General features: G+C 47.3%; 1 protein-coding gene across 25 annotated transcripts in view; it reads right to left on the bottom strand.

Moving 5' to 3' along the window:
- KIDINS220 (kinase D interacting substrate 220) overlaps positions 1-3,512 on the bottom strand; it is a 104,499-nt gene extending 100,987 nt beyond the window's left edge. For 12 of the 25 annotated variants that reach the window (XR_007403062.1, XM_049095740.1, XM_049095739.1 and 9 more), the window contains exon 1: positions 3,325-3,503. The gene's annotated coding sequence lies outside the window, so the exon portion shown is untranslated. Of the gene's footprint in view, positions 1-3,320 lie in introns of all 25 variants that reach the window. The other 13 variants (XM_025454733.3, XM_025454730.3, XM_035700644.2 and 10 more) reach the window with 2 other exon arrangements.
- Between the last annotated feature and the right edge of the window lie 12,351 nt (positions 3,513-15,863).

The following is a 15,863-nucleotide window of genomic DNA, read 5'->3' on the forward strand; positions in this document are numbered from 1 at the left end:
GCCTCACCCATTCTTGACCCAAAGCTGCTTCCCTACTCACATCCACTCTTCCAGGTCTAGGCAGACTAATCTGTTTGCAACCGTTGGCTGCCCCACACTTTCTTTTTTCCAGGCCTCTGCACTTATTACCCTCTCAGATTAGAAAGCCCATCCTTCACGGACATGCCTGGATAGTTTCTACTCATCCTTGTGGACATGGCTCTAACATTATCTTCTGGAAGCCTCCACTGACTGGCTTACTTTCTAAGCTGGGTCAGTGCTCTGATTCTTAGACTCCACACCCTGTGGATATACCTAAACTCTGACAGCTCATATACCATTTTACTCATCGTTGCCGACAACTCTAAACTTCAAGTCCTTGAGGCAAGACCCACCTTATATCTGGCACAATGCCTATAAAATTGAGCCTAAGAAAGAGAAAAACAGCCCCTGATGGTCAGGAACTGGCCTGGCATGCACAGTTAGACCTTGGTATTCTCATGTGAAGATAAAAAAGCCAAAGGACTATGTGGTGTATGCCCAAGAAACAATGTATAGCATGGATGGGACGTTTAAGTAAAAAGTGCTAAGATTGGAAAGAGGGTGGCTGGTTAGATCTGTAACTTCTTCAAGGACAAGGGCTGTCTCTCCTTTGTTCTTTTATCCCCAGAACCTACCACAGGAATAGACCAAGTAGAAACATTATAGGTAACTGTCAAATCGAAATAACTGCATAGGTGTACTAAACGCGCCTCGTCTATAGGCCTTTGCCTGCCCACAGGCTCTGCTACCCTGTGTTCTACATCAGCCATTACCAGGGATGGGCACATGATCTAGGACATGTGAATGTTCAAAAACATAAGCCAGGCTAATGAGATTCCTCTTTTTAGAACTGGGAATTAGAAACCCAAGACTCAGTCATTATGAGCCATGTGCCAACTGATACAGTTTTGAGACAGCTAGTCAGCAGAGAGAACCTAACAGATATGAATAGAGAAAAAGATTCCTCATAACCCAAGAAAACAAATGTGGCCCCTGAGAGAGAGAGAGAGAGAGAGAGAGAGAGGTGAAGTGGCCTTGGATTCTGATTTCTTGCTGATTCTCATTAAGTCCTATAAATTTCCTTTTCCTTGAGGTAAAAGAGTAAGTATCTGTTCTTGCCTTTTAAACAGCACCAATACAGTAACAGATAAACCTGAGAAACTGAGTTTTTGAGCAAAAGCAGGAAGAGGGAGATGGCACACTGGCATGATCCTAGGAAAGTTCATTTCCCAGCAGGGTATGTGGCCCAGACCAGAAAATCACAAAGAATTAGAACTCTGGACACCAGTCAGGAAACCACCAAAACAACCCACAGGAAGGGGATGGGTGGTGGGAATAAAGAAAAATGGCAGATATGAGCTTAAACAATATAAAATCCCTGATATTTGACCTTTTAACCTACCAAAATATCCAGCAGAGAGATTCTGGATGTAAAAATCAAAGAAACTATGTGACTGGAGATTAAAAAGTCAAGGACAACTAGATGTCAAGCACAGGTGACTGGAGGAGGGCATACCCATTAACAAAAAGGGGAAGTCAGGATTTTTCTCTTCAGGCCCCCTCCTTCCCCACCACTCCTGACACGGATGCTTTGGCCAGGCGGAAGCTGAGGTGCTCCAAAAAAGCTAGGTTGGTTAATCCACGCAGTAGCCGTAAAAACAGATCTGGAAATCATTCACACAAAGAATGCAGAACAAGGATTCTCAAACTTGTGTGCACCAGAGCTACTTGGGAAGTTTGCCAAAAACAAATATTCCTTGGCTTCTCCACCAAAAAATCCCATCCGGTAGATCTGCGGTGGGCCCAGAATTGACATTTTAACAAGCACCCCAAAATGATTCTGATGAGAGTGTCCTTGTGACTAATGCAGAGAACAAAGAACACAACCTGGCCGCCCCATTTCTCCCCCTGGCTCTCCATCAGCTCCCGAAGGGGTATTAACCATTTTTAGACGTTCGGTCCTCAGTGTTGCCAGAGTGTGGGCAATGACAAAACATCAGAATCGCCCCCCTGTGGACTCGGAAGGGGTGATTCCAGAGCCACACCCCAGGCCAGCCGAATGGGAATTTCTGAGGGTAAGGCTAGGAAACCTACATTTTTAGCCAGCGCCCCTAGCGGCTGGCAGAGACGGTTCCATAAACAGTTGCAAATAGGAAAACGTTCTTCATTGGTTTAAACCTTTCTCCATGTTAAAACAACTTGAAAGAAAAATAATCCATATTGCTGGCTGACAAAGAAATCGTTTCCCTATAAATAAACTGTGGAAGCATCGTCATCAACGGCTTGGGGATGTCTTGCCAAGCACTTCAAGGCCTGCACAGGACAATGGAGCAATGAAGCCCGATAAGAAAGCAAAGGAGGAAAACCGACCACCTCCCCGCTGGACGCCCAGGGAAAGGCACCTGGGACACCTGCCTTAACGGTACCAGCCGAGGCGGGTCCCGACGCGGAGCGTGTGCCAGCGGCTGCCGCACAACCCAAAACAAATGGTTTCACTGAGGCCCGGCCCCTCCCCCAGCCCAGCCCCTCTCCGCCCGCCGACTCACCGACCGCCGCGGACAGCACGCCCGAGGCCTCTCGGGAAACGCCAGACCTCCAGGGCCCCAGCGCCCAGCGGCAGGCCCCGCGCCCGCCCTCGCCCTCGCCCTCGCCCTCGCCCTCGCCCTCGCCCTCGCCCTCGCCCTCTCCGCGCCCCGACCGGCCCTGCCTCGCCGGGCCCCTCCCGCTCAGGCCGCGGGCGCGCACACCCGGGCTCCCCTCACCCCTCCTCACCCTGCCGCGGGCGCGCACACCCGGGCTCCCCTCTCCTCACCTGGCCGCGGCCCTGCCTCACTCGCCCCAGCCCCTCCCCCTTCCCCCCCGGCCGCGGGCGCGCACACCCCGCCTCCCCCTCCTCACCCACCCTCTCCTCACCAGGCCGCGGGCGCGCACATCCCGCCTCCCCCCTCCTCACCCTCCCCTTCCTCACCAGGCCGCGAGCCCCCACACCCCCCTCCTCACCTGGCCGCGGCCCTGCCTCACCCGCCCCAGCCCCTCCCCCCGGCCGCGGGCGCGCACACCCCGCCTCCCCCTCCTCACCCACCCCCTCCTCACCCGGCCGCGGCCCTGCCTCACAGGCCCCAGCCCCTCCCCCTCCTCCCCCGGCCCTGGGCCCCCACACCCCGCCTCGCCCCCTCCCCACCTGGCCCCGGGCCCCCCACTCTCGGCCTCGCCCACCCAGATTCGTGGCCTCGCCCCCTCCCCGCTGTGCTTCGCCCCCACTTCCTCTCCCCGTCACCCGGCGAAGCCGACCGTCGCACTGACCGTCTCACAACCCGGCCTGGGGACCGCGCCCACGGCGTGAACAGAAAGGGTTTCCTTTGCCGCAGGTGCTGTCAGAAAACGGGAAAGGGAGAGACGGCGGCTTCCAGCGCTTCGCCGTCCCCAAACCCGGCAGCCATCTTCCTCCCTCTCCGCGCACTGACAGGTCACGTGGGCGCGGGGCGGGGCGGGCGGCAGTGGCCACGCCCCCGGAGCGCGAGGGGCGGGGCTGGATGCGGTGGCCACGCCCCCTGAGGGCGGGGAGCCGGACGGGGGCGGGCGGCAGTGGCCACGCCCCCGGAGGCGGGGGGCTGGCGGCGGTGGCCACGCCCCCTGAGGGCGGGGGGGCGGGGCGGGCGGCAGTGGCCACGCCCCCGAAGAGCGGAGGCAGGAGGGCGCGGTGCGGTGGGCACCGCGTGGGGCCAGCAACTCGCAGGACTCAGTGGCCTCTGACCTACAAATGGGTGTATTTTTGACAAGGGCAATATTTTCTTCCTTGTCAGTGTCACTCCTTTAATTACAGTTAATTTATGATCCCTAGTCACCGTTGCAATCAAAATTTGGGGAGAGAGGGGATCCCTGGGTGGCTCAGAGGTTTAGCGCCGCCTTTGGCCCAGGGCGTGATCCTGGAGACCCAGGATCCGGTCCCACGTTGGTCTCTTCACTACTCTCCTCCTATCCTGCCCCCATCCCCAGGCTGGCAAGTATTTGCAGTTCCTGGAACATTGGGCCATACTGTCTCTCCTCTCCATTCTTTGCACAGTATTGTTTCCTCCCCTGGACATTCTTCCCTCCCTCTTGTCCAGCTGATTCCCAAGGATGCAACTGAAGTGGTCCCCAATTTGGTGTAGCTTCTTGGATGTCCTCAAGCAGAGTTGTATAGTCCATCTTCTGTATCCACCGTCTTACTCCCTAATGCCTAGTAGGTACTCAGAGATCTTGTGTTAAGCATATTTTCCTGTTTACCTGTCTTCCCCCCCACGATGAGGTTCACCCTATCCTTATTCCACATCAACTCCCTTAATCTGTTTGGAACAGTGTGTGGCCTAAGCAAGCCACTAAGGAAGAAACCGCACTATTTACAACCCTGTCATATGATCTGGGGTAATGTCTCCTTGTCTCATGCATGTCACACCAACATCTGATGTAGCCATATGCCTTGTTGGCTTTTACCGGGAGTTGCTGGATTGATCCACTGGGAAATATTTATCAATGGTTCCCAACCTTGGCACGTCAGAATCAGTGGACCTTCTTAAAAATTAAGGTCACATTTGGGGACTTAAAAATAACTCCCCAGAAGGGGCACCTGGGTGGCTCAGGGGTTGAGCATCTGCCTTTGGCCCATGATGTGATCCCAGGGTCCTGGGATCAAGTTCCGTATTGGACTCCCCACAGGGAGCCTGCTTCTCCCTCTGCCTGTGTCTCTGCCTCTCTCTCTCTCTGTTTTGCATGAATAAATAAATAAAATCTTTAAAAAACAAAATCTCCCCAGCAGATTCCAATGACATACCATTCTCAGTCTTGGGTTTGAGTCCTATTGTGTCCAAATCAATGATTTCAATATGAATATACTGTTTTAATGTCAAATAATTTTTTGAGGGCCTACATATGATACAAGGTGACATTTTAGTAGCCACTGATTGTGAAAGTGGCATGGGAATTGGAATTTGCGGTTTCATAAGGATCTGTATGTAGCCTCTGTGTACAAGCAACCTGTGTTCTAACCATAATGAATTCTGAGTAGTCAGCAAGGTATCTGACAGGTCTTCTTGATGAATTTGTGAACATAGAGAAAATGTGGATTGGGTCAAAAGGCACTGAAGATCTCGCTGCAATGTTGGCTAGTGAAACCACAACTCAGGCAGATGGGGTTCTTCAATCCTTGTGTGCCTCTCCATGGGGGACACCATGATGAGAGGAGCTACGCCCATGATAATCCCCACTTCACCACTCCTCCCCCCAGCCCTTGTACCCCCTAATTTTTGTAAGGGCAGCAGCAGCATTGCCTCCACAACAAGGCCAGGGGCTTCTGCATCAGTTAAGCTGTGCCCACCACACATGAGCCCTGCTGAGTGCCATGAACCAGCGCACCAGAAGGCCTCTCTTGGGGGAAATTGGAATATACAACAGTAAGCAAGATCGGGGAGTTAGGGCAGGAAGCTGTCCATCTCTGGCTTAGGTGGCCCCAAGCACCTCTGCACTGCAGTGGGGAGTTCTCAGGTAAAAGCCTTGCAAACCCCATCCTAGAAGTGGGACATTCAGTCCCAAATGCTGAAAGGACCATTGCCTCTGCTACAAGAACCTCCTCCCCGCCTCCTCCCCCTAAATAAAAATCCCTGAAGATACTCTGTGTACAAGTTGTTCTTTTAAGGAGTTTTTGTTTGTTTGTTTGTTTGTTTGTTTTTAAAAACAGTCCAGATAACTGCCTGGGAAGAACAGGCTTTACTCCAGCCCACATTTTAATGGAGGACTAGAGGAGGGTGGGATTCCAGGGAGGCAGAGTGGGAGGAAAGAGAAGCAATGAAGGAGACAAAACACTCACCAAGTAGGGTTCCCCCTCCATCACAAGTCTGACCTGGGGACGGGGTTTTACTATTATACCAGGCCAAGCGTTTAATTACCAAAATGATAGTTTTTACTGACTAAAAGTGACTAGATACGATCTAAGAGTGAGGAGACCTGCTGGAAATTTCATCCAGGGGTGGGAGGCCGCAAGTACTGCGAAGCATTTACAGGTGCAGTCCTGAGGAAAAATCAGGTCACTTTATAATCTCACTGTATCCCCTTCTCTTCTATCAACATACCGGTTACATTTAGGAAATTATATCTATTTAGATAATGAGTATTTCCTAAGTCATGCCAAATGCTGTTTATTCCTTTCATACTCAAGGACTCTAACACTCCTTTCTTGCCACAGTGGAACTCTTGCAAAATAGAAGTGAAATGCTTTCCCCTCAGCTTTCTTTCAAACATCTCTCTCAGGATGAACCTCTGCCTTTGGCTCAGGGCAAGACCCCGGGGTCCTGGGATCAAGTCCCACATCGGGCTCCCTGCAGGGAGCCTGCTTCTCCCTCTGGCTGTGTCTCTGCCTCTCTCTGTGTGTCTCTCATGAGTCAATAAATAAAATCTGAAAAAAATAAAATAAAAATCTCTTTCCACGTTCCTTGGTCTTTTTGTGGTTTATACGGCTTGCCTAAATCTTTCTGGCAAACCCATCGTAAGGCTTTCTTGCTTCAGCAGAACACTTAAATCACTCCAAGAGTCTGACTTTTCGACATGTGCTATTATGTGGAAGGAAAACTAGGAGTTATCGTTCCATCCCTTACCACCTTCCCATCAACACTGTAATTTTAATCACCCTTTCATCTTTTTTTTAACAGTATCAGCATATTGCAATGAGGATTTCAGCAGTCTGATCTCCTTAACATCGCTTTGATTTCCTTGTATATGAGCTTTTTCATAGAAATATTAAGAAGTTATGGGACCCCTGGGAGGCTCAGTCTGCTGGGCATCTGACTCTTGCTTTTGGCTCAGATGGGATCAAGTCCTGTGTTGGGCTCCACACTCAGCCAGGAGTCTGCTGCTTCCTCTCCCTCTCCCTTTGCTCCTTTCCCCACTCACACTCTCTCTCTAAAATAAACAAATAAAAATACTTTTTAGAAAAGAAATCTTAAGAAGTTACACGCTATCTTGCTTTCCAAACTGCTTTCCTCTGATTATAAAAGGAACATGTGTTCATCACAAAGAATTTGGAAAATACAAAAAAATTGGAAGAATCATCCCCCCTAATCTTACCACACAGAATTCTCTACCTTTTTGAACAGTTTGAAACAAAAACATCATTGACCAAAGTTATTGCTTTAAATAGCCACTACTGAAAAGGAGCAGACTAACAAGGACGCTCCTGAGATGTCATTTTTTCCACCTTAATTCATGGTGGTGTTGCTATCACTTCTCTTGTATCTTTGCCAGCTTCCTCCCTGACCAGTTTGATTAGTATGTTCCTTCTACATTAACACACACACACACACACACACAGAAGGAAGTTTCTTTCACCCTACGATGGCACCAGAAAGAAGAGAAACGTAAGACCCTGTGTTCAGGTGAAGTGGGGAGATAGAGGGAGAGACAGGGAGAGAGCTGGAGGAAAGAAAGTTATAACGGAGTTAATTACCAAACAAGGCTACCAGCACAGCAGACACATTTTCATGTTGCCAGCCAAGGAGTCTACTTCAAGGGACAACAGGAAGAGGGAAAGAGAGAAATTAAGGATGCAGTTAATAGGGAGGTGGGGGGGGGGGGTAATTGGGTGATGGGCCCTGAGGAGGGCACTTGATGGGATAAGCATTGGGTGTTATACTATATGTTGGCAAATTGAATTTAAATTTAAAAATGTAAAAAAGGGGGGGGAGGGGACGCCTGGGTGGTTCATCGGTTGGATGTCAGCCTTCGGCTCAGTGCGTGATCCTGGAGTCACAGGATCGAGTCCCACGTTGGGCTCCCTGCATGGAGCCTGCTTCTCCCTCTGCCTGTGTCTCTGCCGATCTCTCTCTCTCTCTGTGTGTCTCTTATGAATAAATAAATAAAATCTTTTAAAAAAATAAAATAAAAAATGTAAAAAAAGATGCAATTAACATGCAAAGAAGCTGCATATCCATTGAACCCCCCTCCAACCCATAAAAACGGAAAATAAGTCATCAAGTTACATTTATACGTGTATTTGAGGCAGTTAGAGCATAAGTCACATGTACCTCCCTATCTTTACACTGGGGCACAGGCTTTTCCCGGGAGTAATTCTCTGACACAGGTTGGCCATAAACAGATAAAATTAATTTAAACTTTGATTGACTTTTATCAAGAATAACAGAAAAAGTAGACAATCAGATGATTCAAAATATACCCAATAGAAGGAAATAGCCCAAATGACTGTCATCTGACTTTCTGAATCAGTTTGCTCAGGGAGAAACTGACTAACAATGAAAAACTATAGAATTTTATTCCAACAATCATGTGCTCCTGACATTTTACTCCATTAGGCATTTGGACCCAAAACTACAGTGGGAGTAGGTATTTTTAGTATATGATGGTGGTGCTTTTTTGTTGGAAATTCCTATACGAATGGCTAAGCCATCCAGACCTCATGCTGCCACAGTGATTGCGTGGAAGTTTGTCTTGTGTAGAGCATAGCGTTTCAATATATTTATGTTGGCCAAATCATCTCTGTTTCCCCCAGTATTGAAAGTGGAAACCTTGCTATCCCCATGCAGCTGGGCACAGCCTCTCTTCCACACCCTCCCTTCCCCTACTCCCCAACACCTGCCACTGTCCCTGGAATTTATGGCACTTTGTTGGTAAAATACTCTCTACCTCCTCAAGTGCTTCCCTTCCATGTTCCCTCCCACGAAAACCTAGATCACTCATGAGGTCGTGCCTTTCCTTGAAGACCTCTTAAGTGTTAGCTGGTTTCCCTCTCTCATCACTGGGCCTGGAGGCGAGGAAGGTGCCCTCCTTCCTCCTCATTATCACATGCAAAAAAATGGGCCCTGCTTCCTTCCTAAAACACTAGATTTTAGAAGTTCATGCCATTCCCTCCTTGCTGCCGACACCTGGGTCACTCCCCACTAAAAAATATTGGAACCTGGTTATCATCACTCTCTCCAACACATGATCCTTGATGATTTCAGTATCTTTACAGAAGAACCTTCCAGCACTCTGGCCTCCCAGATCTGCCTTTCCACAAAGATCTTGTCTGCCATTCTACGTCAGGCCACCAGTAGGCGTGCTTCAGACCTTGTTGTCAACCAAAAGTTGATTTCAAACTCCCTGCTCTCAACCTCCTCTCAAGCTTCCATTTCACTCCCCCTGGTACACAGGCTCCATCTGTTCTGGCACCACTACGGGTATATCCCATGACCTGAGCCCACGTTCTTACTCCTCTCCCTTACCATGCTTAGACCCTGTCTGTAAATAGTACTGGACTACCGCTACAGTGAGAACACTGCTCTAAAAGCACAGGGATTCTGAGGAATTTTATTTTGTGGGGTACAACAACAAAGTATGGTGCATCAGTAATTGTATGCGTTAAATCACTGAAATATATATATATATGTATATATATATATAAAAATTTATTTTAGAATAGTTTTACAGAAAATGTGGTAAAGATACTATACGGTTCCCACATACCCCACATTTCCCAAATTATTTTTTTAAGCTTTATTTATTTATTTGAGAGAGGGATGGAGAGGCAGAGGTCGAAGGAAAGAGAAATTCTAAGCAGACTCCACGCTCAGCTCTGATGTGGGGCTCAATCCCATGACCCACAGATCAGACCCAGAGATCACAACCTAAGCTGAAGCCAAGAGTCGGATGCTTAACTGACTGTCCCACCCAGGCTCCTCTGTTTCCCAAATGGTTAACATTTTATTTTAGATGGTACATTAGACCAATGCTGATACATTATTAACTAAAGCCCCCACTCTATTCAGGTTTCCTTAGCCTGTTTTTTTTTTAGCCTAATGCCCTTCGCAGAATCCCATGCAGGATACATTACATTTAGTCGTTCTGTCTCCTTCGGCTCCTTTGCCTGACAATTTCTTAGGCCTTCCTTATTTTTGATGGCCTTGACAGCTTTGAGGTGTACCGGTCGGGTTATTTCATAGAATGTCTCCCCGTTGCGATGTGCGGTTTTTCTGCTGTTTTTCTCTTGAATAAATTTTGGCAGGAGACAACTTCCTTTTTAACCAGGTATAGATCTTCCATTTATAATTTTACACATGTAATGACTGTAAAGTCATTTCAAATGCTAGCATGACAAGCCCAGGAGGCTGGCTTTAGGCAGGCCCAGGCTCATGCCTCGACCTCAGAGAAAAGTAGCTCATGTTTGAAGACTCAGCATTCATCATTATTCCTGGCACATAGTTTAAGCTCATTGAACATTTCCTGATGAGCGACAATGCGGCTGTATCCTGATGATGAAAGCAGGGTTAGCCAGGCAGGACAGGTGGCGGGGATGTGGTAGGGAGGGGAATTCTGGGTAAAGGGAACAGCAGGTACAAAGGCTGGGTGAGAGGCAGGAGAGAGAGGAGACTGGAGGAAATAGAACTATCCAACGTGGCTGGAGCATAACATAGGCGAGTGCCTTAGTCCATTCAGGCTGTTTAACAAAGTACCACAGACTAGGTGGCTGAGAACCAACAGAAACTTCTTCCTCACAATTCTGTGAGTTGGAAGTTTAAGATCAGGGTGCCAGCTTGGTCAAGTCCGCGTGAGAGGCCTTCTTATAAGTTGCCTTCTGCCCACATTTCACTGTGCCCTTCATGCTGGAAGGGGCAAGGGAGTGCTCTTGGGTCTCTTTTACAAGGACACTAACCCCATTTCGAGGCCCCCCCGCTCGTGACCTCAGCACCTCTCAAAGGCCCCACCTCCTCATGCCGTCACCCTGGGCTTGGGATTCCAGCGTAATTTCACGGGGGACACATTTGGTCCACAGCAGTTCGTGTGTGCTGGGAGGGGCATAAATCAGGAGAGAAAAGCACCAAGGATGGGCAGGGGTGCTTATGCCAGACTTAAGAGTTTGAACTTATCAGAAAGGTTTGGGGCAACAGCTTCAGTTTTGAAGCAGGAAAATAAAACAGGCTGATTGTGGAAAGATGGCTCAAGGCTGCGGGTTAGAGGATGGGCTGGAGGAAGACAGGCCCGGAGCATGGGGGGCAAGCGGGCTCTGAGCTGGGTGACCAATGAGGAGGTGGGGGCAGCGGAGGGGCAGCTGCGCGGGACACATGGAAGCTACCTGGGAGTTGTGGAGGGTAAGGAAGGCCAAGGGTGGTGCTCAGGTCTCTGATCTGGGTAACCACGGGAATATTCATGAAGCCTGATGAGACAGGCACTATGAGAGGCACCCCAGGTTCTGGGATGATGAAACTAGAGGATGGGTTTGGATGTCCTACATTTGGGGTGCCTGTGATTCTGGGGTGTGGGGGATAGAAGGGGCACTGAGGAAGTAGGACAGAAAGGTGTGTAAACGGGGAGTCTGGCCTGGGGTCACCGCGGACGGCGATCATCCAGAAGCAGGAGGAGAAGTGCAGGACAATTCAACAGACGGGAGGAAAGATCTTGAGAAGACCTTGGTCACAGAGCCCAATGCGAAGATCACGTGACACCAAAAAAAGGGAAACCCACATGGCGATTCACCAACAGAGGTCAGAGGGTGTTCAGCAGAGGGTTGGGGAGGGGTAAGGAAGCAGAGGGGCCTGTGCTCACTGCTCTTTTAAGCAGCTTTAGTGTACAGGCTGGATTGTAGGATGGTGTTGCAGTACTTGTTTGTTTTGGGGTTTTTTTTTTTTTTGGATGGGAGAAGCTCAATCCTAAGGCAGTGTGTTTATAACATTCTTCCTGATGTGGATGATTCATGAATTTAAAAGGTGTGGAGTGACAAACAGGAACCCAGCTTTCTTGAGGGATTGGTGGCCCCCTTGGCCAGCTCTGGGGGCCTCATCATCTCACCAGCCCTTGGCCTCTGGGTGCTGGGCAGCTGCTTTCCCCATTGACGGTATGAATAGCTGGCACGTAAGCTCAGATCTTAGGCCTGGGTGTTTTGTTGTTGTAATTGCTTTTTTTAGGGTACTCTAATACTTACTCTGCAAAAAGGATGGCAGCCAGCAAACAGCATCTTTCTGCTGGACACAGTGTCCCCGCGCTGGCAGATGAGGGCCTGCCTTTCTGCTGATAGTGAGTCTCAGCCTGTGCTCATGGAAACCACTGGTATTACTCTGAAGGAGGTGACCAAAAAAGATAACACAAGCACAAAACAAAGCATATTTGAAAAAGAAAAGATACATAATAAGAAAATAGAAAAGATTTTACCAGAGAGGAGAAATGCAATATTTTAATGACAACAATCGGAGCAGACATCTGGCTACAGCAACAAACTAACTGAGCCAACACAACCCATCCTGCTACAGACACCTAGGAAAGCTATACAAATAGAACACACAATTATTTTTAAAGTCATATAGCTAAGTTTAAAAGAAAGGCAACCAAATGAAAAGATAACCAAAAGAGGCTCATACTGACACAGTTGTTACTTCTGAGGGAGGAAGAAGGGGAAGGTGTGCTGGTCTTATGTCCAATGTACTTTTTTTTTTTAAGATTTTATTTATTCACTCATGAGAGACACAGAGAGAGAGAGGCAGAGACACAGGCAGAGGGAGAGGGAGGCTCCACGCAAGGAGCCCGATGTGGGACTTGAACCCGGGAATCCGAGATCACGCCCTGAGCTAAAGGCAGGTGCCCAACCACTGAGCCACTCAGGCATCCCAACCTTTTATTAAAAAAAAAAGAAAAGGCAAATTTTGAATCTAATGTGGTAAAAGCACCTGTTCCATCTGAGCAGTGGGCACATGAATGTGTATTATAGTGTTCTATAGTGAACCAACTATATGCTTGAAAAATTGGGGAAGTTTTATTTTTTATTTAAAAAAAAATTGTCAACTCAATTTTCCCCTGTTATTCCTTTTTCTAACTGGAGGGAAGATAAGTTATTGTTGGGTAGTTGGCACATGGTGGACCTAAACGTGTTTTCTTCTCTGTGTCATACAGTATCATTCTTGACATAGGCTTTTTTCCTTCCTCTAATAATGCCCCTCCCACATCTTTCTCAGCCAGTAAAACACTTCCTCCCAAACCCAAGTGCCAGCTCCTCTGCACAGCTCTCCCCAACTCTTCCCAGGCTCCCCGCCCCCTTCAGATTCCAAAGGCCCTTTGTGCATGGCTTGAATAAAGCACTTACTGTACTATATGGTAATCATTTATTAGCTTCTTGAAGCCAAGGGCAGTGATTTATTTTGTAGTTACCCAGCACATGGGTAGGAACTCATTAAATAATTGTGGAATGAACAGTTCAAAGACAAAATACAAAATATATTACAATGTCCATCTACATATAATAGGAGGCCTGCTATCAACTGGCCTTCCGGGGCCTTCCTGACTGTGAAGCAAATTGAGTTACTGAAGCTGTCTGTCGTGCTTGTCAAGATAAATGCATGGAAGGGATGTGCCGGCAGGCAGCTCGGCTGCTGTGTCCATACTCATGGCCCAATTTCAGCACAGCCCTGCATCTCAAAATGGGGTCATTGAATCTGCCATCACAGCCTAAGGCCTTCTAGTGAGAAAGCACCAAGACAGGACTTCCTTGGACGTGTTCAGCCTGGCATCTTTGTGCAACAGTGCAAGTTTAGAGCGGCTTCCTCCACAATTGTTCATGACAGAGCCTAGAAGAGCCTCTGGAAGCATACTTCACAGTTCCCTGGAGTTTGGAATCATGGCACAGAAATCTAGTGGGAGTCCCTGTGCTCTGCTATGGATACCATATACTAATTTAAAGCTTTTGTTCTGTTTTTTTAAAGGAAGTGTTATGCCCAATATGGGGCTTGGACTTGCAACCCCGAAATCAAGAGTCACATGCTCTATCAACTCAGCAAGCCAGGCACCCCTAAGTTTGTTTTAACTGTCTTCCAAAGTGCCTACAATGTGACTACATTTTGTTTTAAATAATTTTTAAGCAGTTAAAAGAGTCAATGACTCCTTAGAATATTACCATCATATTGAAGAATCCTTCAATTTAAAAAAAAAGGGGGGGTATCACCTCTCATGGTGGGAAAGGCCCGGTGTTCAGTTCTATAGACAGAATTTAAAGCCTCTGGAGTTAGCAAACACACCCACACACAACACACATACGTATTTTTAAACTACAGTTTAATCATTTTTAAAGACACACAAATTAGAAAAAAACATTTATATGTAAGTTAAAAACATCTTTAAAACCCAGCAATAAGCCAGCAGTGCAGCGCTGAGGAGGACAGAGACTGGAAAAAAATGAGCAGTAATGAAATCATCACATCACAGTGTAACTGACACGGGGGTAGTTTAAACTTAGAACCATACAACAAGAACTAATTTATGGATCTGTTGAAAAATAACACCTCTTTAAAAAAATATTTTGGAATAATAAAAACAAAAAGCACAGGACGCCACGTTCTAGTCTCACCCAGGGAAGGCAGACGAGCACTGTAAATACTGGCTGCAGAGCTGGGGCCCTCCCTGTTTGGGCGACACTGTCCAACTACTCCCAGGCAGGGATCAGGATACAGCTCTTAAAGGAAGGCAGGAATGAACTCACACAATCTCACTCTTCATGTGGAAGGGTTCTCTTGTTTCACCTGAATTATTCTTACTTTCATTCCTACTGCTTTATAGAAGGGTGCCCTTCTGGTTTGGAGAGGCGGTCGTGCCCCGGTGCCCAGGTGCCAGGGATGGAGGCTGGCTTGGAACATGTTTGGTTGGGGGGGAGGCTGGATTCCTTCCTCTTTGTGACAAGAAGCCAGGGCAAATGTACTTTGTTGACAAATCTGCACATACAGAACCAAAAATACTTCAAATTGGGAAGAGGCCTATCTTCTAAGTCTGTCAAACTCTTTTACATGTGTTTGTCTTTGAGCAAGGAAGGACAAAAAGGGATACTACCAAATTAATTTCTCAAAGAAGTTACCCCAAACAGAGACTGGGCAGGACACAGTCATTTACAACTCCGGTAAAAGGCAGCCAGTCACTTTTTCCATCTCAAACGTGTTCTTAGGAAAACGGCTAGTCATTCTACTGATGTTGCTCTGTGTCTTTCGGTTTTTCATTATTTTATTTCCATTTCTTTTCACAGTAGCAAAAATCTGGTAAAACATGCATCATTGAGTGAGCTTTAGACAGTGATTTCGCATGGATCTTTATATTATTCTTTATAGAACTATATAGTCTTGGGGTTTTTTTGATTTTGCCTTACAAAAGGGTTACCAGAAGACAACGAGTATAGTTAGTTTTAAAGGTAAGACAAATTACTCGGCAAAGAAGTGTGTGTCTTCAGGCTTCCACTCCAGAAAGTCCTCCCTATCAGTAACCTACAGAGCTTGTCAGTTGTTTACTAGGGTTTCCATATTAAAAATCTATTAAAATAAATATTATTTCAAAACATATAAAAACATTAATAAGCAGCCCACCGATTAAAATGTAATTGGCTGCATCCTCTGCAACGAGAGCCTCAAAAAAGCAGCTTAGTCATTGATTTTAAGAGCATTCCTACAAAATACCAACGTGTAAGATTTCATTTTAAATTTTCTTCTGTAATGAGGGTTACTGTAAATCGATTCGAACACATGGTGCTGCAGAAACACTGTACAGACCTCGACACGCTGATCATTCAAATCCAGGTTTCAGGTGCAACCTAGCAAATCTCTTCCTTCACCATCAGGAGCATGCATGCTCTGGTACAAACCGGTCTTAGAAGGACCACTGCAGAAAACAGAACTTCCTGCATCTTAGATACCTGTAGCAATGATAAGCCATTCACTAAATGTACACTGGGTTCAGAGTAAGAGTTTAATAAGGTACTTGAGGGCAGTTAAGATTACATTTCACAGTGTTATGTAGAATTCCGCACCTATGTTAAATCTGATGTACTCAATTTCAGCCAAGATAGACTAGGGTGGCTGAGG

The sequence above is a fragment of the Canis lupus genome, chromosome 17, assembly GCF_003254725.2.
Source record: "Canis lupus dingo isolate Sandy chromosome 17, ASM325472v2, whole genome shotgun sequence".
In the NCBI taxonomy this organism is placed as follows: Eukaryota; Metazoa; Chordata; class Mammalia; order Carnivora; family Canidae; genus Canis; species Canis lupus.